The sequence below is a fragment of the Ambystoma mexicanum genome, chromosome 3q, assembly GCF_040938575.1.
Source record: "Ambystoma mexicanum isolate Mex_15411 chromosome 3q, UKY_AmexF1_1, whole genome shotgun sequence".
Taxonomy (NCBI): Eukaryota; Metazoa; Chordata; class Amphibia; order Caudata; family Ambystomatidae; genus Ambystoma; species Ambystoma mexicanum.
In genome coordinates this window covers 1,287,727,217-1,287,753,550 of record NC_090926.1, presented here as the reverse complement: position 1 = coordinate 1,287,753,550, position 26,334 = coordinate 1,287,727,217, and positions in this window count along the sequence as shown.

The following is a 26,334-nucleotide window of genomic DNA, read 5'->3' as shown; positions in this document are numbered from 1 at the left end:
GAGAACAAGATACCCTTCTGATGGCTGATGCAATTCTCTCCCTGACATTGGGTTCGTTGAACGCTCGAGGCCTAAATTCTCAGAATAGGAGATCATTAGTGGTGAGTGAATTCAATAGGCTTAAACTGCACGTCTTTTTCTTAAAGGAAACCCACTGGGTAAGGGGTAGGGAAATGTCGCTCAGATCCAGGTCCATACAGGACGTTATTCACACCTAGTTCCCGACTAAAAAAAGAGGGGTTGCGATTGTTGTCTGTCCCAAGGCACAATTTGTATCAAAGGCTCAGCGTAAAGACCCAGAAGGCTGCTTCGTAATGGTGGAAGGGGAAATCAGGGGTAATAAAGTGACACTGGCATCGAGTTATGCCCCTAACGAAGCTCAGGACTAATTTTGGGCGGGGATGATAACAAAAATCATGGCATTTACTGAGGGGATCCTCCTGGTAGGTGGCGACTTCAACATGGTCTTCTATCCTGAACAGGAAAGGAAGTCTGAGCGACCTTACATTGTCTTGCATTCCCAAAGGAAGATAGCTCTCTCTTTTCACAGCACTAATGACCAACTTGAACTCCTAGACTCGCACTCGACCCGCCGAGGACGTAACCCCCTCTTTACATTCTTCTTTAACCCACACTCCTCTTTCTCCAGAATCAATCATATCCTGGTCAACAAATCACTGTGCAAGAGAATAGTTGATTTTGTTTTGGTGTCGAGCTAATCCCGTGGTCTGACCACGACTTAGTTCAGGTCCAGGTGGGGATCCCCCCGGGCACTCCCGAGAGCTCAAGATGGACCTGCAACAACCTCTTGTTGAAGGACAAAGAATCGTCCCAGTCCTTCCTCACAGCCATAAAGCAATACTTTGAGATTAACAACAATGGGGTAGTGGGGGAGGCGGGAGTCTGGGAGGCCTTTAAGGCCACAATCCAAGGGGTCCTAATTGGAATGGGCTCAGCGAGGAAGCGGGTAAGAGCTAGAGAGGAGAAACTCCTTAGAGACAAAATAGAGGCGATCCAACCTGGGGGCAAACTCCGATCCCAAACGTTTCCAGGTAAATGGACAGAGCTTCAACGACTCAAGGCGAAACTTGCCACCTTCCTGATTGGGCAGACCGAAAGAAAATTGTCCTTTCTAAAACAAAGGTATATGGAAAGGGGGGAGAAGGCTGATAGGATCTTAGCCTGGAGGCTGCGGGAACTCAGAAACAGCAGAAGGATTGACTCGATCCGACCTCCCGGAGAGGCTAAATGCCTAGACGACCCAGGGATAGCGGAGCAATCCCGCCTATATTACGAAAGTCTCTGTACATCGGATTGTGCGGGTTAAGGAGCTGAGGCTGACAACTTCCTGGACTCCCTCCCGATCCCCCGCCTCCCTTGGAGAAAGCGGACCCTCTAGAAAGCCCATCACGCCTCAAGAGGTCATGGACACTATCGCCAGCATGAAGGGGGGCACCACCTCAGGCGATGACGGTTTCACGATTCTCTTTTACAAGTCCTTCCGCTCAATTCTAGCTCCGTTCCTGTCTAAATTGTTCAACTTGACCCTTGATTCGGGGATCCTTCCCCAGTCCATCTTATCAGCCCGAATTGTGGTCATCCCAAAAGAGGACAAGGATCCGTTGTCCTGCCAATCCTATCATCCTATCTCGCTACTCAACACGGACGTGAAGGTCTTTGCTAAGCTCCTTGCTAATAGACTGGCCCAGCATTTTCCTTCCCTGATCCACAGAGAGCAAGTGGGTTTCATCCCGGGTCGGGTGGGGTCCGACAACATCAGGAAAACCCTGGATCTGATGTACGAGGCCACAAGTAACAACGTAGAAGCCTATCTACTCTCATTCAACTCTGAAAAGGACTTCGACCGGGTCGAATGGTCCTACATGGGTACGGTGTTGCAAAGGATGGGCTTGGGCGTAAGGTTACGTGGGTGGATCGCCTCATTGTATAATGGCCCCTCCGCTAGGGTGACTGTCAATGGAATGGTCTTTGCTCTGTTCCCCCTTTCCAGGGGGAGGCGCCAAGGCTGCCCCATCTCCCCCCTCCTATAGGCCCTCGCAATGGACCCCTTCGCCATAGCTATAAGACAGCAGCAGGGGATCATGGGGATTCGGTGTGGAGATCTCGATTTCAAACTTTCACTCTTTGCAGATGATATCATTGCCTACCTAACCAACTTAAACATCTCTCTTGCGGCTCCTAGACCTGATACACACATTTGGGTCTTCTCTGGGTTGAGAATTAACCCGTCAAAATCATGTCTCATGCCCCTGGGAAAGGGGGACGGGGACATTGAGGCGAGGGAAACAATGAGGGGTATTAGAATAGAGCGCACGGCCACACCGTACCTGGGGATCCTCCTCCCAAGGGACCTGGGAAACCTCTTTGAACTCAACTTCCCCCCATCATCTCCAAAATAAAATCGGACCTTCAATGGTGGGCTCCCTTGACCCTCTCATGGTTCGGGCGCATGGTATCCACCAAAATGAATATTCTTCCCTGGCTACTCTATCTCTTCACCTCTCTCCCGACGATCCTACCAGATGCATTCTTCAAAACCCTACACTCCATGACCCAAAGATGTATCTGGAATAATAAGAGGCCAAGAATTAAATACACCACCCTGACTCTCCTGGGCTCTCGGGAGGGGGGGGGGGGGGGTTGGTTTCCCTGATTTACGGCAATACTATAAAGCGGCCCAACTTAGGGTAATGCTGGAACATATGAGAGATGAAATGCGCACTTACTGCACCTACATAGAAGACATCCACACACACCCCAAAAAAATAAGAGAACTCCTGTGTGCCCTGTCTAGAGATCTTTCCGACACCGTTAGAAGACACCCGACACTGTCTGTCCTGTGGGTCCTATGGAAGCATGACAAATCGAATGCAGCCCTCTCCTCCTGGCCCTCCACCCTGTCCTACTTGTGCCCCCCCCCCTTAATCTGGGCAAGAGAGGCTTCCGGGATACCCAAAGTTGGTTGGATATGGGACTGGAACAAGCTGCTCAGCTATTTCAACATAACACCTTTATCGAGTGCGACAAACTAGTGGAAGCCATGGCGGTCAGCCCGATGTCAATCTTTGAGTACCTCAGAGTAAAAGGAATCCTGACCAGCCCCCAGTGGGGCGAATCCCTGGTCCACCCTCTCCGGCACCTGGAGAGAGTACTCTCGGAGTCCACCTCGAGAAGAGGGTCTCTGTCTAGGATATACAAAGTTCTGATCACAGCGCAGTTTGAAGGGGTTCAAACGTTTCTGGGAGGAAAAACTGGGAGGGGTGCTGGAAGAAGAGACCTGGTCTAAACTTAAACACAACTTCCCACATGGCATCCCCCCCCCGACAGGTTGTCTAAAATGTTCTCTGGAGTTTCTCCCCTCTGTCCGAGGGAGTGTGGCCAACGGGGGACCTGGTATCACTTGTGGTGGGATTACCCCTACATCCAGACTTACTGGTCGGAGCTCTTGAGCTGGATCAAGGATATACTGGGCCTCTCTCTCCCCTTACACCCCATTGAACTCCTGTTTGGTATCCCCTCCCCTGAATCAGGAGTGAGTAGTATTCTTAAGGTGGTCCAGGCCGTGTTGAGAGCTGGGAGACTGGCCCTTGCTCAGAAATGGAAGAATACTTTAGTTCCCACCAGAGCAGAGTGGCTTGCCTTATGAGAAACTAACAGCACTGGCCCACGACACAATGAATGCCTTTTTGCTGGAATGGACAGTGGTGCTCCTTCATGAAGACTGTGGTACAATGAGACTCTGATGATCTCTGCCCTGAAATGACTCATCCTATTGCCTCCTCGCAAAACATTTCCAACACCCACATTGTTTTTATTGCATTCAGTGAAACCTACTTGTCAGCCTACATATGGCTTATGGTCCCCAAGCAATATCCAGTGCCCGGTTGGGCCTGATTGTTCACAAATGGGGGGAGGGGAGGGGGGGGCAAAAGTTGAATCTGATATTGTTCCTTGTGATGTATTGATTGTTCTGTCATTTGAAATTTTTCAATAAAAATTAAGTGGAAAAAAATATTAACTAAAGGGGGGAATGTTGGGGTGGTGAGGAAGGGTCCCCTTGATCACGAAGGGTTTACGTTGCATGCACCATTTTGATGACTGCGGGGCGGCGGCAAATTGGGCGCAAGGTTTCATTTTTATATATACATCGAGTGTAGGTAATTATGGATGGGCGATGTTGCTTTAGTGTTACTGTTGGTCTAGAAATTGATTCATATTAGCTTGTAGAAAGATAAAATGTTAAACCCACCAAATGTAAAAACATACATGCACAAAAATACAAATACATGGGGAATTTGTATTTATTTATTTATTTGCATATGGTTATGTTAGGCAGAAGCCTATGCAGTTCCCTTAGGGACCACTACACACAATTAAGACTACAAGTGGTAATACAAGTTCTTTTTTTTTTTTGTTTTTGTATTTTTCTTTGTATTTAATCATTTTAGATTTTTACAAATGAAGAAAACTTTCTTTGCTGACTAAGAGAAGGAAGTGTCGTTTCCTGGGTACAAGTAGTTTTCACAAACAAGCGTTTGACGAAAGTTCACTTTGCTGAATTTGCAGAGTTTTCTCCAAAGCAATGGTTATTAGTTTGGTAGCCGCTATTAGCCATCTCGTTTTGGCACCCGTGATCAGGCGATTCCACCAGATGTTGTTGTCGACAACGTATGAAGATTTGTACACAGTGCCGAGGAAGGCCTCTCTTTCATGGTCAATGGACGGACACGCCATCAAAAGATGCTTGATAGTTTCGGTGGCTTGCGGGTCTCTGCAAAGTCTACAAGATTTTTCTTTAGAAGCTGCCCGAATTTCTAGGACTTCCTGGGTAGGTAGGAGGTTTAAACGGGCTTTCAGCAGAGTTCTCATGAGGTGCTTGTTAGGATATTTCGTGCAGTATTCCATCGGTTGCTTTAGTTTATTGTAGGCTGGTGGCCGATGAGATAATAGCTTGTTCGAGACAGAGTTGTTGTTTGTTTTTATCCAATCAAGCCATTCCATTTTTGTTTTTATTCTCAATGGATTCTGGATGAATTCCTCTTCTGACCAGGCTATTTCTTGCAGCGTAAGCTTTTGTTTATCAGCCCAGTTGTTTAGGGATTTATTGCTTCCCTTAGATATTTCTTCGGAGATCATCTTGTATATTTCCAGGCTATCTTGGTTTCGTATTTTCCTGTAGAGCTGAATCGTACTCTGCGCGACAACTGCCTCTATGGAGAGCAACCCAGTTTGCGTCTTATGGGTGCCACAGCTGTCAATTTAGGCAAGCCTAAAGTTGCCCTCCAAATGAAACCTTCTAGTTTTGTCCATAGGGTCGTTGGAATTGAGAGATTGGCATCCATGCCATATGGCAATGTTGGAATTATTTTGGACTTGTAAAATTGGATTGCTGGAAGAAGGCTGAATTTGCCGTATTTTCTATCGACAGCGCGTAGTTGGGCTGTTAGGTTTTTTGTTTTAGACCACAGAGATTTCTGCATGCTTAGAGATTTTTTCAAACTGTCAATGACGACTCCCAGATATTTGAATGATGGAACGATTTTAATTTTCGATTGGTTCAAAAACCACTTCAATGATTCTTTTTTTTTATTCCCCTGCTTTTGCAGAATTAGTATTTTTGTTTTAGAGTTGTTAATCTCCAGATTGTTCTCCTTTGTGTACTTGTACAGATTGTCCAGCTGGCGTTGAAGGCCCACTTGGGTATGGTCCAAAATAATGAGATTGTCTGCGTATAGGAGTCTGGTAACTGTTGTCGTTCCGATTTTAGGAGGGAACGATCTAATCAGTTCTTGAGAAGTTTGAAAATCGCCAAGAAAGGAGATAAAAAGAGCTGGGGCCAGAGGACAGCCTTGTTTGACTCCTCGATTAGACGGTATGGACTTGGAGAGTAGACCATTATTGTTTAGCCTGACTGATATATGATTGTCCGTATGCAGAGCGATGATTGGGTCGAGAATCTGATTTGGGCAATTCCAGTTCTTCAGCTTGGACCACAGTTTAGATCTGTCTACTTTATCAAAAGCCTGGGAAAGATCCACAAAGGCGAGAAAGATTCTGGGAGCACCAAGCGAGCCCTTTTCTTTTAAGATGTTCAGGATCATTATGTTCGCCACAGTGCTGGCATTTTTTTGGAAACCTGATTGGAGAGGATCCCTGGCTGGAGAAGTAATTATCCAGTTCCGGAAGTGGCTCAGGAGAGTCGTAGCAAAGACTTTACCAATAACATCCAGTAGGGCAATAGGGCGGTAGTTGGATGGATCTTCTCTCGTGCCTTTTTTAAAGATCGGGACGATAATGGCTTGATTCCAGGAGCTCGGAATCATCCTTCGTTTCTTGCAATGTTTGAATATCAGGCTCAAGGCAGCTGACCAGGCCTCCGGATGTTGCTTCAAGTTGGTATTTGCTAGGCTGTCCGGTCCAGGTGCATGTGAAGGTTTCAATTTCATGATGATAGTCTTTATGTCGTCTGCATCAGATAGATCGACCCAATGAGATTTAGTTGGTGACTTTGCCCTCTCGGTATCTGTGGGAGGATGATCAAACAATTTAGAGAAGTGGCTGAACCAGCATTCTTCAGAAACTGCGTTTATCATTGGCGAGTTTGCATGAGGTTTCATGTCGTTGATCAATTTCCAAAATTCTCAGGTTTTTTTTGTTGGCTATAGTCTTGATCATGTTTTCGGCATCTGCTTGGTAGAGCGCTGATCTGTTGTTTCTTAGCCACTGTTTGTATGATCTGAGCTCCAGACGATAGGATTCCCATATATTAGTGGAGTTCACAGTGGTTGCCTCGTTTTTTAATTTTCTTAGGTGACGACGTCTGATCACTAGGGTCCGAATGTAGGAATGAGTAAAATTTCCTCTCTGACTATCAAGCCCTTTCCGAGGTTTTTTGAATTGCAGGAGCAGGGGGATGTAGCTAGTCCTGAATGTTGTATCATTAGCTTCTGTATCTGTGATGAGAGTATTATATTCGTCTGTCAAGGATCTGATGTCTTTAGCACTCATACGCAAACGGGAGAGCTGAGTGTTCACCTCGACCGCAACGTTGTAGACTTGGTGGTCATATCTCTTTGTTCTACATGTAAGGTTTAACAAGTTGTGGTCACTGAATTCCGTTCTGATTACTTCAAAAGAAGCTATGTTCGGGTAAATCTTTTCTGCAACAAAGATGTAATCAAGGGTTGCTGTAGAGTGGTCGCGCTCCCATGTAGGGATAGAAGGATGATTGTTGGATTTTGCGGCGTTTTGAAGGTTCTTAGTGTTCATTAACGAAACCCACAGTTTTCCTCTTTCTGTTGCTGGCGTATTGTCGGTCGACTTCAGGCAGTTACAGTTCAAATCTCCACAGATGAGAATGTTCGAAGTTTTGTGTTTAATCATTATTTCATCGATGTTGGCTGCTTCGTCACAGAATTTGCAGGATGAAGTTCTTTGGGGGTTCCAGTAAGTGTTAATGATAACCCAAACTTCAGAGTTATTTTCATTGTTCGTTCTTATGAGCACTGCCAAGAAAGCGTAGGTGGCTACAATTTTCTTGGTGATGAATATATTCGACCCAGTCCGAATGGCTGTCAATAGGCCAGAAGACGGTCTGCCGAAAGGACCCTTTACGGCTGGGGAGATCTCGATGGTGTAGCCGTCAAGTGCAGGTTTATTCACTAGCCACGTTTCTTGGAGACCTAGAATGTCATGGGTTCCTAGATTGTAGCTGCCGATTTTGGTTAGGTGCGTGTGGCCTCTAGTGTTCCATGACGCTATGGATAGGGTAGCATTTCGTGGAGCTTCCTTTTTGGATTCAGGTCGCCATGATGGTGAATTGGCCCCCCTCGCTCGCTGCTATCTTTTAAGACCCGGAGTAAAGGCATCTCGCAACCAGGACCATGTATCCTTTGTTGGTTTGGGGTGTAGGCGGGTCGTAGACTGGTATGTGTTTTGTTTCGGTCGTACACAGTGTACTGGGGATGGAGGTCTTCGTTCGTTTCGGCGCACTGATGATGTATGTGATGACGGGGATGTTCTTCTAAAGTTGTTGCAATTTCTTGAATCACTTCTATCTTCATGTCTTTCGTTAACATCCCTATAGTATTTCGAATGAGCGGTTCTAGATGAGTCTTTACCCGAAGTTCTGAATTCATGGTAGATGGGTTTTTCCCAGCAGGGCGGTGTTCTTCCCCGTCTTCTCAATCTATACAGGTCTTCAGTCTGTGATTTGTATCTGTAGTTCTTTACTGCAGGGATTTTGTTGCTTTCCGTCTGACTCTTGCTATTTTTTGTGGTCTGGATCTCCGTCAGGATGAAACCTTCATGGGCCACTTTTGCGTATGCTTCTTGAGGAATCGCTCGAAGCGCCAAATTTTTTATATGAAGATATGCCTTTGCTTGCTTGTTTCTGTGGTACGGCTCTATGAGCGTAAAGTCGTCAGACTTTAGTGTGTTAAGTATGTCGACCTGTTTGAGGATTTTGAGAACAGTTCTTCTATTCAGGATCATATAATTATCTTCTGATGATTTTTGTTCGATCTTGAATAAGCGCACTGAATCAGAAGTCTTGCCATTGGATCTTGTAGTGGATTCATGCTGATATTTAGATTTAGCCCCTTTTTCTTTGGTAGGCAAAGATTTGCTCGAGACGATTGGTCTGGTGGATTTTAATTTATTGATCAATTGTTCGATACTCAAGTCATCCGCCTGATTTTAGTTAGAGGGTCCCTTGCTCAGGTGGGTGGGTGCAGATTTGTTGGCGCCTTTTATTGGTGTGCGCGATTGAGTTTCAAGTTGATTTCCAGGGCTGTCTCCCGTTTCAGTGTCAAGTTCAATGATTTCCGCTGAGTCCTCGTGTTGTGATAAATCAATCAGCGAACTTTGGCAGATAAATTTGTCGGGAGTTCGTGGTGATTGAATGAACTGGTTGGTAGTAGTAGTACCGTTTTCGTAGTCCGTCACTTCATTCGTGGAAGCTGTTCTAATTTCTTTAGGGTTTCCCTTAGGAGAGGACGGTGGGTCTACTATGGATTCTTTACGCCTTATGCTCGAATCTTGTTGAGGGCTTATTGTTAGCTTCAATAGGGGTTGTTTGAGCGTAGGGAATGACGGTTTTTTGGAAGTGACTTTTGTGAGTGTCATTTTCAGGGGCTCTGTCGTTTGAGAAGGTGATTTATTTTTTCGGTTAACGAAGAGCGGTGCAGTTTTCATGGATTGTGTTTGAGGTATGGTCTGGGTTTCTTTATCATCTGAGTTCCTTTTTTCCAGACTTTCGGATTGTAGCAGTCGTATCTTTTCTTCCAATACCGATAGCTTCAGGTCCCAGGTTTCTCTGTGTTTCTTGTTTGTTTGCTCCAAGGCAGTGATGAAACCTTCTACAAATGTCAACTTGGTATGCATCATTGCTGTTACTGTGATGCTGTCCTTTAACGATTCGTTGATGTTTTCATAGAGCTTCCCAAATGGTGCTAGGGATATTGTAATTGCCGACATGATGGTGGCTAAGTCATTTTTTTTTGACGGAGAGTCCTTTGGGTTAGGAGGAACTATTTTGCTTAGTCTCCTGTTCCTTGGTGGCGAACGTGGACGTGGTGTTGAATTCAACAATTGCTCTGGGAGAAGTAGACTTTCATCTGTTTGAGTAGGTTGGTCTTGATTTTTAGGTTTCCCAATTTGTTGATGCAGAGGAAGTTGTGTCGATGGTTGCGTCCCGAATAATTGTCAGTTGTTAGGGACTGAGGGAAACAGTGGTGCATTTTTGTCAACAGGTTTTTCTTTAATAGGGGATTCAGTGATTAGTGGCAGCAGTACGCCAGTTCGATCTTCCCCTTTTGGAGGTGTAAGAGATTTGTTATTAATTGCAGCCTCTGTTGTTCCCAAGCTACTCACGCTCGATGGAGATAAGTGCACGGGATTCAAGGTGGTGGACATGGAATCCGGAGTGCTTTCTTTCAAGATGGGTGGAGTTGCTTCATCTTGGATTTTCGTAGAAAGTCTTCCTTTTTTTAGGGCATCGTTTAAATCAGGTTCACTTTTGTCGGCACTTGCAGGATCCATTTGTTTTTTGACGTGCAAAGTTGTTTTTCTTGCTTTGGTGGTGGGTGGGAGATCCTGGATTGCTTCCAGAATTTCCGCATCCGAAAGTTCATTTGCCTCGTCCAACTTTCTTTTGCATTGTTTTTTGAAGAAGTCTTTTAACGCTGATGATAGCAATGGGCACGGTAGGTTTTTTTTCCTATGTCTTTTTTCTTATATTTTCTTTTTATGCTTTGCGATTTTTTTGGGTCGAGCGTCTTGTTGTAAATTCTTTGCCAATGTTTGGGGAACAGTAGATTCAGGGACCGATTCTTCCGGTAGTTCTTCAATAAGTTTGTAGGATGTATTGGCCTTGCAGGTTTTATTTGTTCTAGGAATAGAAGGATTTTTGGCACTTGGATGGTTTCCCGCATTTAATTCCAGGGTGTTTTGTCCGGCTTGCTCGCCTGTGGGAGAGTTCTTGTTGGTTCGACTGCTCGCCGATTTTGTCGTTGATTGTTTATTAAACGGGGTTTTCGTGTGAACACTGTTGTTTTTTTTCCTTTGCGGACTTGTTGAGCAACTTGTTCCTTGGCTGAGTGGATTTGGGCCAGAGTTGTGGCTGGCGACAACAGTGAATTATCTGGGTAACAGATGGGCTCCTGAACGGGCGCCGCAGAGCTGGTCGCACGCTCTTCTGGTACGGAGTAGGTTACTGCCACAGGTCTCAGAGCCTTGCTTGGAGCGGCATCTACGCTGCCAAGAGAACAGAGTTCCCGCATTGGTGCACAAGACTGCGTCTCTACAGTCATGGGGTCTCTTCCTTCGTCCGGGAGGTCACCCGCTGTTTCCTCCTCATCCCTGTTTTCTGCCCAGGGTACTAGCACAGGGGCAGACGCCGACCGTCCTCCGACCGTCGAATCGTCCGCACCTCTCGCCACCGTGAGGGCCTGGCGGGAAGGCTGAGCAGGCTGGGCGTTGATGGAGGAAGAGGAGGAAGAAGATTCCAGTGCGGTGGACTGCGGGAGTGTCGTAGAGGCCGCCGCGTCTTGGGCGTTCAGTGAATCCGGTGGGTCCTCCATGCTCCGACCCCTCCCTACAGGGGAGACGGGAGACTCCAAGGTAAGAACGTCTATGTTTATTGTAGCACATGAGGGTTTAGATGGCACTTCCTCCGCTCCTGTAGCGCACGGTAGTGGCTCTGTGGGAGTCGAGCAGGATATGGAAGGCGAACGCTGGGCCCCGTCAAAAGGATTTTCAAAGTCGAAACGGGTTGCCGGGGTTGGCAAGGTACCGCTGGCTATATCACAGACTGAGGGGGTCAGGGAAATAATCCTTGGAGCCTTCGTTTTAAGTGTAGATGGTTTCATTGACATAACTTCTACACTTTTAAAGTTACTTCTTAGAAGTCGTTGCTCCGCAGCGCGTTCTGTGTGTAGTTCTTGCGGACATGTAGAAATCGTTGAGCTTTCGTGCAAGTGGGTTTCACAAGGTCCACAAGGTTTCATTACGAGGGGTTGTGGGCCACGAGAGCCGCAGGGATGCCGCGGACTGCCGGAGACTGCCTCAACCTCACCTCAAGCTCCGCTCACCGCTCCGCGGTATACACTGGTTTTAAGTAGTTCTGTGGGATCCTCCCACAATAGACAAGGTAGAGACTGCCGGAGACTGCCTCAACCTCGCCTCAAGCTCCGCCTTTGGTACAAGCCTGTACTACACTGTTAAAGTGGTAGCAGTAGCGGAGCAGCCAGCCAGACTTATCTCAATGAGCAGTAGTAGAGATTACACAAAGGACTACAATTACTGTGACTCAAGCAAACACTGACTCATGGTTTTTGGTTAAAAAGTAAAAGTACATTTATTTCTCGACCATCTGTTCACAAAACACTTCACTTCTATTAATTTAAAACCACACGTAAAATACACTACACACAACCAATTCACTTTGTGCAGCACAATTCAAGGTTAGTACCTTTGGCTTTGACAGACCGGTGTTGTGAAACAACGACGTTACCGAGGATACAGATGCGATCACTTTTTGACAGTAATGACAGTTCGGTCTTACAAAAGACCCACGTACCTGCGGGACTAAATATTACTGGAGTTAAAACACACTTAGCACATGAATCAACACAAGAGAGTTGGGGATACAAATCATAGGCAATACTTTTGTCAAGGCAGATAGAATCAGAAGACACTTTCCTACAAGTGAATAAAAGTCAATAGGCCTGCGCCAGTGTCAAGTGGAACAGGGTTCCTGTTGCCGAGGATCACACGGGTAGTACAGTTCACGATTCGAGATTGCCAGGATTACTTAGATATTGTCAAAAGAGGAAGCAAAAGTTATAAGAGGGAAGGAAGATAAGGACAAGCCTTTAGTGAGGAGAAAGGGGTTCACCCCAGTTCCTCGAAGTTGGACACAGTACCTTATTCAAAGTGAAGAAGAGCTGGTGCTATGGCAGTTGTTCGTGGTAGTTCCTGCAGACTCACGGTTCCTGTGGCTTCAGTCGTGGAGAAAAGAAGGACGACGTCTGGAGCGATCTGCACTACCCAGGGATGAAGCCAGCAGCAGCAAAAGCAACAGTGAATAAAAGGTGCGCTCCTTTAACCCTTTAAGTGCCATGGGTATTTCTCCCCAGTGCCAGGGCCTTTTTTGGTGATTTTGGTATGTGGCCATTCAATGGCTTGTAACTTTTTCGTTACATGAGATATCTCGGCCAAATGTGGCTCTTTATTTTCCCACATGTAGGCGGTCGTAACGCCACCCAGGAATCCCAGGTTGCTGTAGGGGGGTCAGAGAAAATAAGCAAACAGGGCGAAAAGTTTGGGTTTTTTCAAAAAATGCCAATAAAATGATGTACAAACAAGCCTGTGGTTTTTTCCTTGTAAGAGCTAGGAACAAATGGTTTGCTGTGCTGAGTTCCCCAATTTCCTGGCTTTCGGGAACAGGTTGAGTGGAAATGGAAAAAAAATATTTTGATGTGGTTATCAACCGTTTTGTGAGAGGTAGGCGATTTTGGCCATTTTTGCCAATTGGACATGCATGGACGGAATGGAAGAAAAGGGCAGGAAAGCCAAATTGGAGGACAGAAAGGCATATATTTCTGAAAAGTAGACAGAATTCCAAGTTTAGGAAGGGGTGATTTGCATAGGTCAGGCAACAACTAGGAAGGGGAAACTGCCATCGAATGGGGGAAAAGCGGGAAAATGACTGAAAAAAAGGTATGTGTTGGACATGGTTGGCTTGGTATGGCAATGGCTTCTATGAATTTTGAGAAAAGCAATGCTCCGCTACATTCCCCCGACTCTTGCAGTTAGGAGAGCATACATTTTTTGTAGTGTTTTACAAAACAAGCAATACCACAAGCCAAACACTGAGCCATGGTACACAGGAGTTTTACGCTCACGGCCTGATCAGACGCACTTAGCATGTGTAAATCGGGAAAACCAATGTGGTGAGGAACGGCAAGCATACATTTTTTGAAAGAGCACAGGCAGACCTTTTCAAGGGTAGGTGACTTGTGCAGGTTACAAAAGTGTATGGTGGCTAAAGCAGCGACTAAATGTAGGTCACATTTGGGAAATAAAAGGGTTGTGAGACAAAGGGCACCAGCAAATGGGTCAAAACGTTATGAAAAACACACAAACACAACACATGGCCTACTGTCCTGCGTTCCCACAGGTGTCCTGATGGAAACGGTACCTCACATGTGTGGGTGCACCTACCTGGCCGCCAAGGGGAAAGCCTAAAACACAAGTAACCCCAAGTCTGTTTTGAGAGCGAAATCTCAGACATTCTGCCGACCGGCACAACATACAGATATGGGCCTCGGGTGTCCAAGCCACTGAGGAAAATAGGGAACCCCATGCATTTCTGAAAAGAGGACACCCGTGGGAATCCGCAGAGGTATGATTTGTGCACATCGCCCCAGAATTTTTTTACCCAGACAGCCCCGCAAAGTCTGAAATGTGGGGAAAAAAACACTTTTTGCGCACATTTCGCTCGACGCACCCATTGAAACACGCCCCCAACAACACATGGCCTACCGTCCCGCGTTCCCACAGGTGTCCCGATGAAAACGGTACCTCACATGTGTGGGTGCACCTAGCTGACTGCAAAGGGAAAAGCCTAAAACACAAGTAACCCCAAGTCTGTTTTCAGAGCGAAATCTCAGACATTCTGCCGTCCGGCACAACATACAGATATGGGCCTCGGGTGTCCAAGCCACCGAGGAAACCAGGGAACCCCATGCATTTCCGAAAAGAGGACACCCGTGGGAATCCGCAGAGGTCTGCCTTGAGCAAATTGCCCCAGTTTTTATTAGCCACAATCCCCGACAAAGTGTGATATTTGGTGGGGAAAAAACACAATGTTCACTTTGTCTGGGGTTCTGGGTAATAAATTCTGAGCCGCTTCGCGCAGGTCAGACCTCTGCGCATTCCCACGGGTGTCCTCTTTTGGGAAATGCATGGGGTTCCCCGTTTTCCTTGCTGGCTTCGACACCCTAGGCCCAAATCTGTAGGTTGCCCACATGAACAAATTGTGCTGTGGCGAAAGGCTTGGCGTTACCAGCGGGTTACCCTTTTCCTTTTGCGCCCCCGGTAGGTGCACCCACACATGTGAGGTACCTTTTTCGTCGGGACACCTGTGGGAACGCGAGAAGGTATGACATCTGTTGGTGACATTTCCCTCTGGCCACTCACCGAAACACACCGCCAACAGCACATGGCCTACTGCGCCGATCCGTGACCAGCAATGCCTCATATGTGGTGTTCTTGGAAAGGGGAGAAAGTCCCCTTTCCAGGGACACCACTTTTTGCTCAATCCCTGGTGGCCTAGTGGGCCCCAGGGCCCTAAACCCCCTCCTACCTCCCACCTCCGCTCGATTTTTTTAAATTTATTTATTTCTTTATTTTTATTTTCACCCCTGGGGGCAGTGATTATCTTCCCCCAGGGGTCTCTGGTGCTGTGGCCCCATGCTTTGGGGCCACAGGGGGAAGGGGGGCTGCTTACCTTGTAAGCAGCCTCCCTCCCCCCGCGTCACAAACGGATCTGAGTTGATCCGGTGACATTGCTGCCCACGGATCGCGCGCCCTGCACCCGATCCACGGGCAGCAATGCCACACAATGAGTATCGCTGGAAAGGGGACAATCTCCCCTTTCCAGCGATACCCGCCTCAATCTCTGGCTTGAAATACAGCTGGAGATCGAGGCTGACAAAGAAGGGCTCTTACCTTCTCTCTCCACCGCAGCAGCCGAAAATGGTTGCTGCGGTGGATTTACTTTCAGTTTCACGCCGACATGAAACTAAAGGTAATCCAGCCCCCTGACACCTCACATAGCCCGGTGGTTGGATTACTGTTTTGAGCGATCCCTGCTTTGCAGGGATCGCTACAACAACGTGCTGAAAAGGACGAGCTATCTCGTCCTTGGCGCTGCACATGCACTTCCAACGATGAGATACCTCGTCCTTGGCACTAAAGAGGTTAAAACAGGAGAGGCTCTTCAGGTGGCCATCTGGACCACTACAGCTGTGTGCAGTGATTTCGACCAAGAAGAGGATCCTCTGCCTGTGGAAGATGAGCTGGTTGATCCCACCAGGCTCAAGGGAAGAAGACTCTGGACTGGATCTTCTCTTGTCGTTGAAAGGTAGATAGCTCAGGACTGCAGCAGGGCTTCACCGGGACTCGGTAGTTGCAGCAGCCGTCTTCTTCTCCACTTCTCTTCGGTTCCTTGCAGTTCCAGTGGTGACTCTGACTTCCAGCCCAAGAGTCCTGCCTTTTATGCGAAAATCCCCCATTCACACTGCTTGGCTGTCAATCACTCAGCAGGGGGGTTGTCCAGCCTGTACAACCCATTCAGCCAATGGACGCAAAGTGCGACTTGGGTTTCCAAGGAGACCCTGTGCAGGGGGTGACTACACCCTCCCTCACATTCAGCCCACCTAGACACCCATGTGCCAAAAGGAGGGCTTCTTGGGAGAAGCCTGCCAAAAGACAGTGAACAAAGAAGGCAAACCTGGTTTGCCGCGCAAAGTAAAACACAAGAAGGACTTTAACAAAAAGAAATGGCGAATAAACCCAACCGGAGCCAAAAGAAAGAGTATTTGGTCAAGCGGGTTTATGTTCGAGGCTAATATAATAGCCTGGAACAGTACCACGGTTATATAGTATAATCGCGGTAGAAAAGTTAGGGTAGATACCACTGCCACCAGCCAAGTCTAAATGTTAAAAGAGCAAAACAAAGCTCAGAGAGGCACAGACAAAAAGGGATAGGAGTTAACCCTTTCCAGTACTCCATGTAAGATGGGGGGGGGTGTCCTGGGTCTGTAGTTTTAAATGACTACATAAAGTAAATGGCAACTTTACCTGTTTTCTGGGGGACAGTAGTCAGCCCCAGAAAACTTGAGTCAGTGGGAAGTCTCAAAGACAACCCTTTGTCACTGCACTGAAGGTGCTGTGTAACATACATAAAAAGTGGGGCTCGTGGAGTGGTGTACTCCAGAGCCCAGGATCACACAAACAGTAGAAGTACACATGGCAAAACACATGTAAGAGTGGTAAAAAGGCTCACACTCTTACCAAGTGGAAAAGGTAAACTCCAGAAATCCAGCAAAGCTGCTGCGGGACTCACTAGGTGAGGGAAATTAGCCATAGATTGAGAATTCTTCCTAACAGGTTAACAAAATAACCTTTGCAAAAAGAAAGAATAAACAGTCATACAAAAATTCCTTACATATACTGCAATTCAATACACTATAAACACTCAAACAGAAAAAAGTTAGAACATCTAACATTCATACTAATACAAGATATAAACTATTTCATTTGATAAAGAACAAATTTAAAAACTTTAAAACTGATATATTCAGGCAGAGTTCACAGCTGTTTAAAATACTTGACCAAAACCACTCAGTATTGAATGCGTCTTTGTCTTAGACAAAACAGGCAAAAAATGTAACACGTAATTCAGAGAGGGCAGGGCATTAAATTAAAGATGGAAAATTGTTTCAATTTGCATAGTGTAATACCTACAAATCTGCAAAGTGAATTTAATTCCTTCTCTAGCACCCATTCCCTTTCTGCTAGGGAGTAAGTTCAGTTTAAAATGTATAATTTCAAACCGATGTTTCCTTGAGGGGTGCTTTCTAAAATAAAAAGGCATCTTGTTAAATGCTCTTACTTTGTGCTCTAAATGGTAGAACAAATGATACTCCAGTGTTGTTGCTCTGTTCTTGATCCAATCTAACTCATAAATAGTCCTATTTTTATCTATCCACAAAGCAAAATGTTTCTTAAGGTCCAAATCGTAGTCAGCCAGAAGTTGTATACTTGCTTGAAACTATTTGACCAGGACTGTAGAGGTATTGCAAAACAGCACAGTGCGTAATTCAGACAGCACGCAGTTGTCTGGAGGAAGCAAGAGTGATCTCAAGAGTTACAGCCGCTTCCAATCTACACGCGCTTGAAGTGAAAGCAAACCCACCTCATGTCTTATAACAGAGATCGGGTCCCATTTGGAAGGACAAGCAACATTTTCCACACTAACGACTCCACTCCAGATATTGGGCAATAAACCTGTTTCAGCTACATAAAACAAGCGGGGGAACCACTTTTTGGTGTTAAAGCTTGACCATTGGTATAGCCGAAAACCTGCCAAATCTCCTGTCAACCACTGATATTTCAGACATATTCATTCTTGTTTTCTTCATCATCCGATCACAGTCAATTTGGTTGGTTTTCTTTGCACTAATCTCAATGCCAAGATATTTAAAATCCTGGATAGCTTCCAGGTGCTTTTTAGATATACACCAATTGAAATTCAATAAACTTTTTTTGACATAATTTATCAATAAGATTTTTGATTTATTTACACTCAATTGTAAATCTAATTATACAAAATAGGCGCTGGTTGCTGTCAAGGCCCTTTGGAGGCCAATAGGGTCATATCAGATATAACTATGTCGTTGGCGTATGCCAGGCAACTGATTGGCAAATGTCCTACCTTCGGTGGGAAGTTTTGAATTTTCCTAAAAACTTCACCCGTTTGCTAATATGTAAATTAAATAAAAATGGCGCCAGGACACATCTCTGGTGCAACCCGCAACAACTTTTTATCCACCTTGTGTAGTTCCCTTTTTGGTCAAGATGCACCCTCACCTGAGTGTCAGAGTGCAAGGCAATCAAAATATCCACCAATCCAAGAAGGCATCACATCTCAATGAGCTTTTTCCAAAGGCATCGATGGTTAACCCAATCAAAGGCCTTATAAATGTCCAAAAACGCACAGTACAATACTGTATGACCGGAGTTTGTAAGAGGTTAATTACAAAACAATTATGAGCAGTATTCAAATCTGGTCGAAAACCAGACGGAAATTTGTTGATGCTACCATTCTTATCTGCGCAAACCCATAGGCGATCCAGAATAATAGCCCCAAAAATCGTACTAGAGGCATCAATAGGGGAGATAGGACAAATATGTGATGGACTTGACTAATCTCCCTTCTTGTAAATGACCACAATGTTTGCTTTCCTCTATGAGTGCGGCAGGTGTTTATCCTTCACAATCTCACAGAATAAAGCATACAAGATTGCGGCCCAGAGGTTCGGATTTGATATTAATGTGGCATTCGCCAAACCATTGGGCCTGAAGTATTGGAAGCTTTGCTTTTTTAATTAACTCCTTTATCACCAACAGGACTATCTCCACCTGGTCCGACCAACTGATGTTATAAGAGGGAAACCATTGTATTCCTTTGTTTTGGCATATTCATGAAATACATGGGGAATTCATGAATCTCAGAAATGAATCAGAAACATGGTAGTTGGGGCCCTTTTGCCAAAATGCACTTTAACTTTTAAACTGACTTTGCCAGGTTTTCAGAAGGCAGAGGGCGGGTGAATGAGTAACTGCACAACCTTGGCGTTTAGCAGCTGCGTGATGAGTTTTAGATAGCTGGGACATTGTGGCTTTCTGGGCCAGTGAAAAGGTACGTTTGCAAACAGGGCAAGGGTTTGTGATTTAACAGTTCTGCAAGGGAACAGATGTAATCTCGCTCATAGCATTGAAGTTGCACAGAAGAGGGTTACCATTTGCTTAGGCCGGCAATAAAGATGTGGCCCGAGGATAGGGTGTTTGGCGGTCAATTGTTTTTGCAGGTTGAAACTAAAGGATTTATGTGCTGGAGTAGTGGTTGCATACATTAGTATGTCTTAAGAGGAATCAGGAGTCTAGGGCAGATGAAATTGCAATCAGTAGTTCAAAGAAAAACCTGTTTATTCAGGCCTTCCTAGTATTGCTAAAATATTGAAGCAGACCATGTGCAAACACACTTAAGGTTAAAGGCCCTAGGCCAGTTATTGCTAGTAATTAATTATGTTTCAATACCAATGTTTAACCATGTGCTGACGTCATGACCTACTACGAACGAAACCTAAGAAGACGTGTGTAATGAATATGATTTGAAGATGACTATTAAGATAAAACTGGCCAATGAAAACATAGGAATTAAGAAAAGATGGTATTTCTCTGTAGAGGTTTTTGTCCCGTCATGTTTAGGGAGTGGATTGTAATAAAATAGCCGGGAATTATCACTATGTAATTGGAATACGAGAGGATCAACACACATGATCCAAAATGAACAGTTTTCTTCGGCGCTTTCAGATAATCTGCTTACAAGAAACATGGCTTGTGATTCCTCCGTTATGTGAAGGCTACGAAGTACATATTAACCTGGCAATTAAAAAGGATAAAGATAAGGGTTGTCCAGCAGGCAGGGCTTATAACCCTAATTAGGCGCAATGGGAATTTAACCACCCTTGAATCCGTAAACCCAAACCCATGGATCCAAATGACTATATTACAACTTAAGACTTAAAGAAAATCCACAAACACCTAATATTAAAAAGATCATAGGAATATTTAATTTGTATTGGAATCCTGCGGCGATTGCAACCCAGACATTCATCGACATAGTCTCAACTAATATTGATGAAATAAGACTAAAATATAAAAACACTGATATTATAGTCTGTGGAGACCTCAATATACACTTATATTCAGAACAAGGAGATAGTCTTGGAAAACAACAAAAGACCATGAAAGCTCACTTATGGACTAAAGAAATGGGGAAGAAACAACTAATACTTATCAATGAAAAGATCTTTAATAACTCCATTCCTAAACCAACATGGAAAGGCCCAAAAGGAACAGCTATCTTGGATTGCATATATGTATCGAATAATTTAGCGTTAAAGCTGACAACCTTTACCAACAGTTAAACGAAAAATAGTGATCACAATAGAACATCCATTTCTTGGACAGAAACACTGATAAATCGTGAGACATGTAATCTCCCTAACCTGGAATTATATAGTGGAGCAACAAGACTGAGAATAGCGGCAAGAAAATTACCACAGTTGGTTGACCATGCTAGAAGCCTTTTAAGACAACATGATGGAAATGTAGACTACACAGAAACCCTAAAACCGTTCATAGTCATTTCAAAAGAGAACTCGAAAAAAACAGCGACTCATACACACGCATACAATACATTAATAGCACAGAAGAAAAAACAACTAAAAAAGAACCTAAGACAATTAAAAAGAACAACAACGGCATCATCGAAGGAAATAGCTTTGAAATTAAAACAACGCTATACCAACTGGATTAAATCAATCAAAGCAGACTTCCGCCAACATGATGCTGAAAGCATGTTACTCGCATTAAATAACCGGAATTCAAGAAATTTATGGGCACTATTAAATCAGAACTCAAACGATACAGAGAAAATGATCCAAAATGTATCGGAAGATGATTGGATTAAACATTTCACCTCTTTATACGCTTACTCAAGTCCACTGAAAACTCCAACTAACGAGAACAAATGGGACGTAAAGTGGGAAGATTCAGAGATACTAAATCAAATCAAAAAAATGAATCCATCCCATGCACCAGGCCCAGATGCAATGAGTAATGCCCTTATAAAACAACACCCCGGAATATTGGCCGAAATTTGCCAAGAAATATTCAGCGCTATCAACAGACAAAAAAAGATTCCTCAAACATGGAAAACAGCGGTCCTTATCCCAATTTACAAGACTGGCCCAAGGAATATACCAGTAAACTATAGACCAATAGCACTTTTAGATCCAATGGGGAAAATATTTGCCTCCCTACTATTGGAAAAGCTGGTAAATTGGGCCAAAGATAAAGGAAGGTTGGACTACAGACAAACCGGCTTTACTAAAAACGTTGGGACCAATATTATTGGTCTCCCGTCTTCATTTCCGGGACCCTGCATTCGGCATGAATTATGTCTCCAATCCCTCGAGGCAGTTCGGAATTGGAATTCCCTTATGTTGTTTAGGAAAACACAGGTAACAGAGACCATACCAGCAATAAGCATCATAAGAGATAATCACCTTGCAACAAACTCCATGGTACTAAACCAATGGAAACAAGCATGCAAAAACGTGTTAATTCGCGAAGATATACAGCTTGAGATGCTTTTGAATCGCCCTCAGAAGGCTAAACTAAGATTGCAGAGAAATGATTGGATCAAAACACTCACAATAAATGCAACTTATAAATTGTCTCTAACAAGCAATATTGAGAATAGGTCCCTGCATCATCTTCCGGAATATCTGACGAAATTTCCAGACATGAAAATTAGAAATACATTCTTACGACTTCGTCTCAATTTATTACCCACAAGACAGAGATTAGCCATGATAAATCAACTACCAGAAGAGAATGCATATTGTCGCTTCTGTAAAGACCAATCTATAATCAAAACCCTATATCATCTAATCATGGAGTGTCCGATGCTAACTGACAAAAGAAACTTGATTAGAGACAGATGGATAACTACAACAGTAACGCTGGATCCACAGCAAAGATTGTCGACAATTTTGGCAGGGAATGACCAAAAACGTATCAATGCAATTGTTAAATTCTGGGAAACCATCACGATGGACCCTTCATTCATGTAATACGAACTTCAAGTAAATGATCAAACCCCAGATCAGCAAGTTGACTATAGACATTCGTGGATCATCAAAAATAAAAGGGAAAGGAAAAGAGGGAAAAAGAAGAGCCAAAAGGAAAGTAAATAGAAAGAAAAAGAAGGATAGAAGATACAAAGAGCAAATCTGAAAGCGTCAAAGAAAAGAAGTGTGAACTTCGTCTGTGTTTTTTAGTTTTTCATGTTATTTTTAAAAATAAATGCGTTAAAGATATTTCATTACAAAATATGTAAATAGAATAATGAAAAAGTTTATGTATAAACTAAATCATTTAAAAAACTTTTTTTTTTAAAAAGTAATAAAATATCAGGGAGTATTTCAACTAATTGAGACTTTGGTTAGTTTGGTCCTGCAACACCATCTAACAGCTCCCCAGAAAAAATGTACAATAAACCTGCTTTATGTACAACCGTGTACTTGCTTATTTATTTATTTCTTTCATTTGTAGTGCGCACAAAACCCAGAGGGATCAAGGCGCTTGTTACAGTAAGGCAAAATCGTATATAGCATAAGAACAGACATGCGGAACAGACACATAAAACCATTACTTATTTTCCAGGTGGGCTGGAAATAATGGTGGGTCTGTTTGGGTTACAGTGATCAAAAGCCTATCCGCACAAGACCCTTTCCATTACTGCATGCAGTAACCGTATTCATTAGGTGAGTCCCCATTTTATTGAGTCCCATTAGACCCCATGGGGCTTGCATACTACTGCATGTGGTAATGTTGTTGTGTGGAGGAAAGTGTTTCCACACAAATGTAGCCCCTGTTTTCTTGCCCTAACCCAAGACAGAGAGCATCCATTCGTGGACTTGGTCAAGGACAGTTCGGATGGAACACCCCCTGCCCCCAACCTGCTGGGTAGGGAGGGACGCAGCACCTGCTAAATAAAATTGCTGATAACAGGAGCTGGGCTGCACCCTGAGTTCGTAGATCACTAAGGGACACAGACACAAGAGTTAATTTTGTAGGGATGCCAATGGGGACCCCTCTTTATTTATAAAAAAAAACACTTTCACTTTTATCTATCATTCCCTTTCTGTTTCCCTAGGATTCCCATGGTGTGAGATCCAACTAAATGGGAACCTGCTACATCAGCTAACCTTCCTTGGAGGGGTCTTGGGGACCCTTAGGATGAGTCTGATGCAACAGACCCCCTACTTAAACTCAGGTACCACCCACAGGGAGTGTGAGGCCAGAGGATGGCCTCTGTGGCTGGGCCCCATCGCACTAGGCGGCCTCTGGCCTATCCCATTATCTCACACCAGGGTACCCTTGCCCAATATTGTGGCGTTAATACAGTATTTGTTTCTGAGCATGTAGATAATGACCCAACCAACTATAGGCCAATCACCACCGTTCCCTACATCCTAAAAATCCTAGACAGAGTGGCCTACTTGCAAATTCAGAAGCACCTGGAAGAGAACAACCTCCTGGGCCTTAGACAATCAGGCTTCAGACCAAGGCACGGAACAGAGACACCTCTCCTGGACTTAAAAATCCAGATGGACGAGGCTAAAGACAAGGGCAATCTAGCCGTTCTCTTACTGCTAGATCTTTCTGCAGCCTTTGACCTTGTATACCATCAGATCCTCACAGAACATCTGACAGCATCTGCGGCTTTCTCTAACCAGGCAACGGCCTAGCCAACCGAACCACCCGGGTCTTCTCCCCGGGGGCCTCAGCCCATCCCTATCCTCTGCGGCATTCCTCAAGGTTCGTGCGTATCTCCGACCTTATACAATATCTTCACTAAGCTATTGTTCGACCGCCTTGACAACCTGGGCGTCACATACGCAAACTATGCGGATGACACCCCGGTTCTCATCACCTTATCAGGGTGCTATGAGGAGGACTCCACAAAGATCAACAATCTTTACCTGGAGATCCAAGCCTGGATGGCAGAGCACGGCTTATGCCTCAACAACGAGAAAACGGAGCTCCTTCTCGTCAGCTCACAACCACGGCTAAACAAACTGGACCCCCGTTACGCGTCCATCAACATAGACGGTAACCTTATCATTGTGGCCAAAGAAATAAAAACTCTTGGGGTCTATCTAGACTCGACGCTCTCGCTCAAAAGGCAGGTGAACGCCACAGCCTCAGCCACAGCTTATACTAATAAGCTCATCAACACCTGCAAACCCTTCCTCTCTCCGTCCAGCTGCATCACCCTAGCCAAAGCAATAGTGCTCTCAAAAATTGACTCTCTTTCTCGGCACCTCAGAACGCAATCTGAACAAACTGCAAGTGCTTCAGAACAATGCACTAAGAGCCGCCCTGAGTGTCCCACATCACGCACACATCTCTAGCTTCAGACAAGATGCTCATTGGCTGCCTGTTCGAGACAGAATTACTCTCAGATCCCTAGTTATCGTCCACAAATACCTCTCCAACGACGCCCCCAAATACTTGGCAGACAAGTTCTCTAAACATACTTCATCCAGACCAACCAGAACACCTTACGCACGCTTGCTTTCCATCCCCAAATTCTCCCTAAAAAAAGCACTGGCTTTTAAAAATGTTGTTATTAATAAATGATGCAGGTAATTCGATTTCAGGAAGGGAAATCTGCTGGTCAGATTTCCCTTTCACAAGCTCCTTGCCAAATGTGCACACTTGTGCCCTGCTTCATTAGTATCCTGATCTGCATAGCCTCTTCTCCAGTGGCACAGATTCAGAGGTCCCAGGTAGCCACTTGACAGCTGCAGTGACAGCCAAGTCTCTGCAGTGCAGGGGCTGCATTTAAGATATGCACCACTGTCCCAAAAATAACACTACTTTGTGTATGTTATCCTGGTGGCACGTATAACTTAGAATATAAGCCAAGAGTTGTTCTAAGGAAGAGTTGTTATAAGGAAGGGGGTACCGCGTCTCACCCATCAATGTCCCACTTCCACTCCCTGAGGATCCCTCATCCAGGTGAGCCTCCCGCACTGGTCCACACCCAGGAACTGGATCCAATAGTGATGACCGTGTCCTGGCCACCTGGATGACAGATCCCCGGGGACTAGTTGGTGAGATACCAATGTTCCATCTAAATATTTTTGGGTAAGTGCGGAAATGGTTGGCTTTTGTGCGCACATTGTTTTACATGTGTGCAACTGACTAATGACGTTATGGACATGGCCCAAGACCCAACGCATGCCTAGTTAGTGAGCTATCCTCTCTGAAGAGAGTTTGAAAGGCATTTTCCCCTCCCCAACCACTCCAATTGTTTATAAATCAGTGTAAAAGGTGGATCTCACAGCACTTTTTTCTGAAGATATACATTAAAAAAAACCTAATATTTTATATGCGATTATAACAGGAGCTCATCAATCAGTGCAAGAATTTGAGATTTGCCACAGTACCTACCAAATGTTTTCCTGTGCAGAGAATAATGTGTATGCACCAAGAAAGCATTGTATGCTCTGTATAAACAATAGGTTTATTTGTGGCTTTTCATTTGTTGACACTGCTCAGAGACAATGCGGAAAGTGTTTTATGCCATTCGAGGAAAAAAAAACACAATTATAAAAACAAATATCACTTCTCATAACTAATGTGGCTGTCAAAAAAACAATTAGACATGGTACAAAATGTACAGAGGGAACAATGGCAATTAAAAGGAACGTGTCATAAAACCTGCCAATCGGATTCATGAGCAACGTCAACGAAGTAATTCAAGGGCCAGGAGAACATGCATCTCAATTTGTGTAAGGATGTCAATTCCATCAGAATAACTGCATCAGAGTATGATGATCAGAATACATGTGCCTCTGCTTACTATCGGCATTACATTGTTCTATGAGCATGGTTGCGTCAACACTTGAACAAAACCAGCCTTACAGCTAAGAGGCCTGCACACAAACTCATTTTTACTCCCTAAAAACAGGAAAATGTGGACAACAAAAATGGGAAACAAAGAACATATAGGAGCCTAACCTCTGCTCATACCCACAATGTTTTTCTAATATTTTCGAATCCATGACCAGCAGAGTAGTCACATAGGAAGGACCTCTCATGATATTACTGCTCGATCCTAAGAGGAATTTTAATGGGAAAGAACACCTTTTAATAAGCATAATGTATCCTTATTGTCATAGCTTTTTTACTCTCTGAAAAATCACTTGATTCCAGGTAAGCAGTAAAATATGAAACCCTGCCATAAGAAGTAAAATGAGAGGGCACATAATACAGCTTTTGATTTTTCTCTCCCTTCCTTACTGCAGCCTCGTCAACACTCAACAAGGACCTTACAGAGGTTTCTTATGGAGCATCACAGTAAATCACATTTATTTG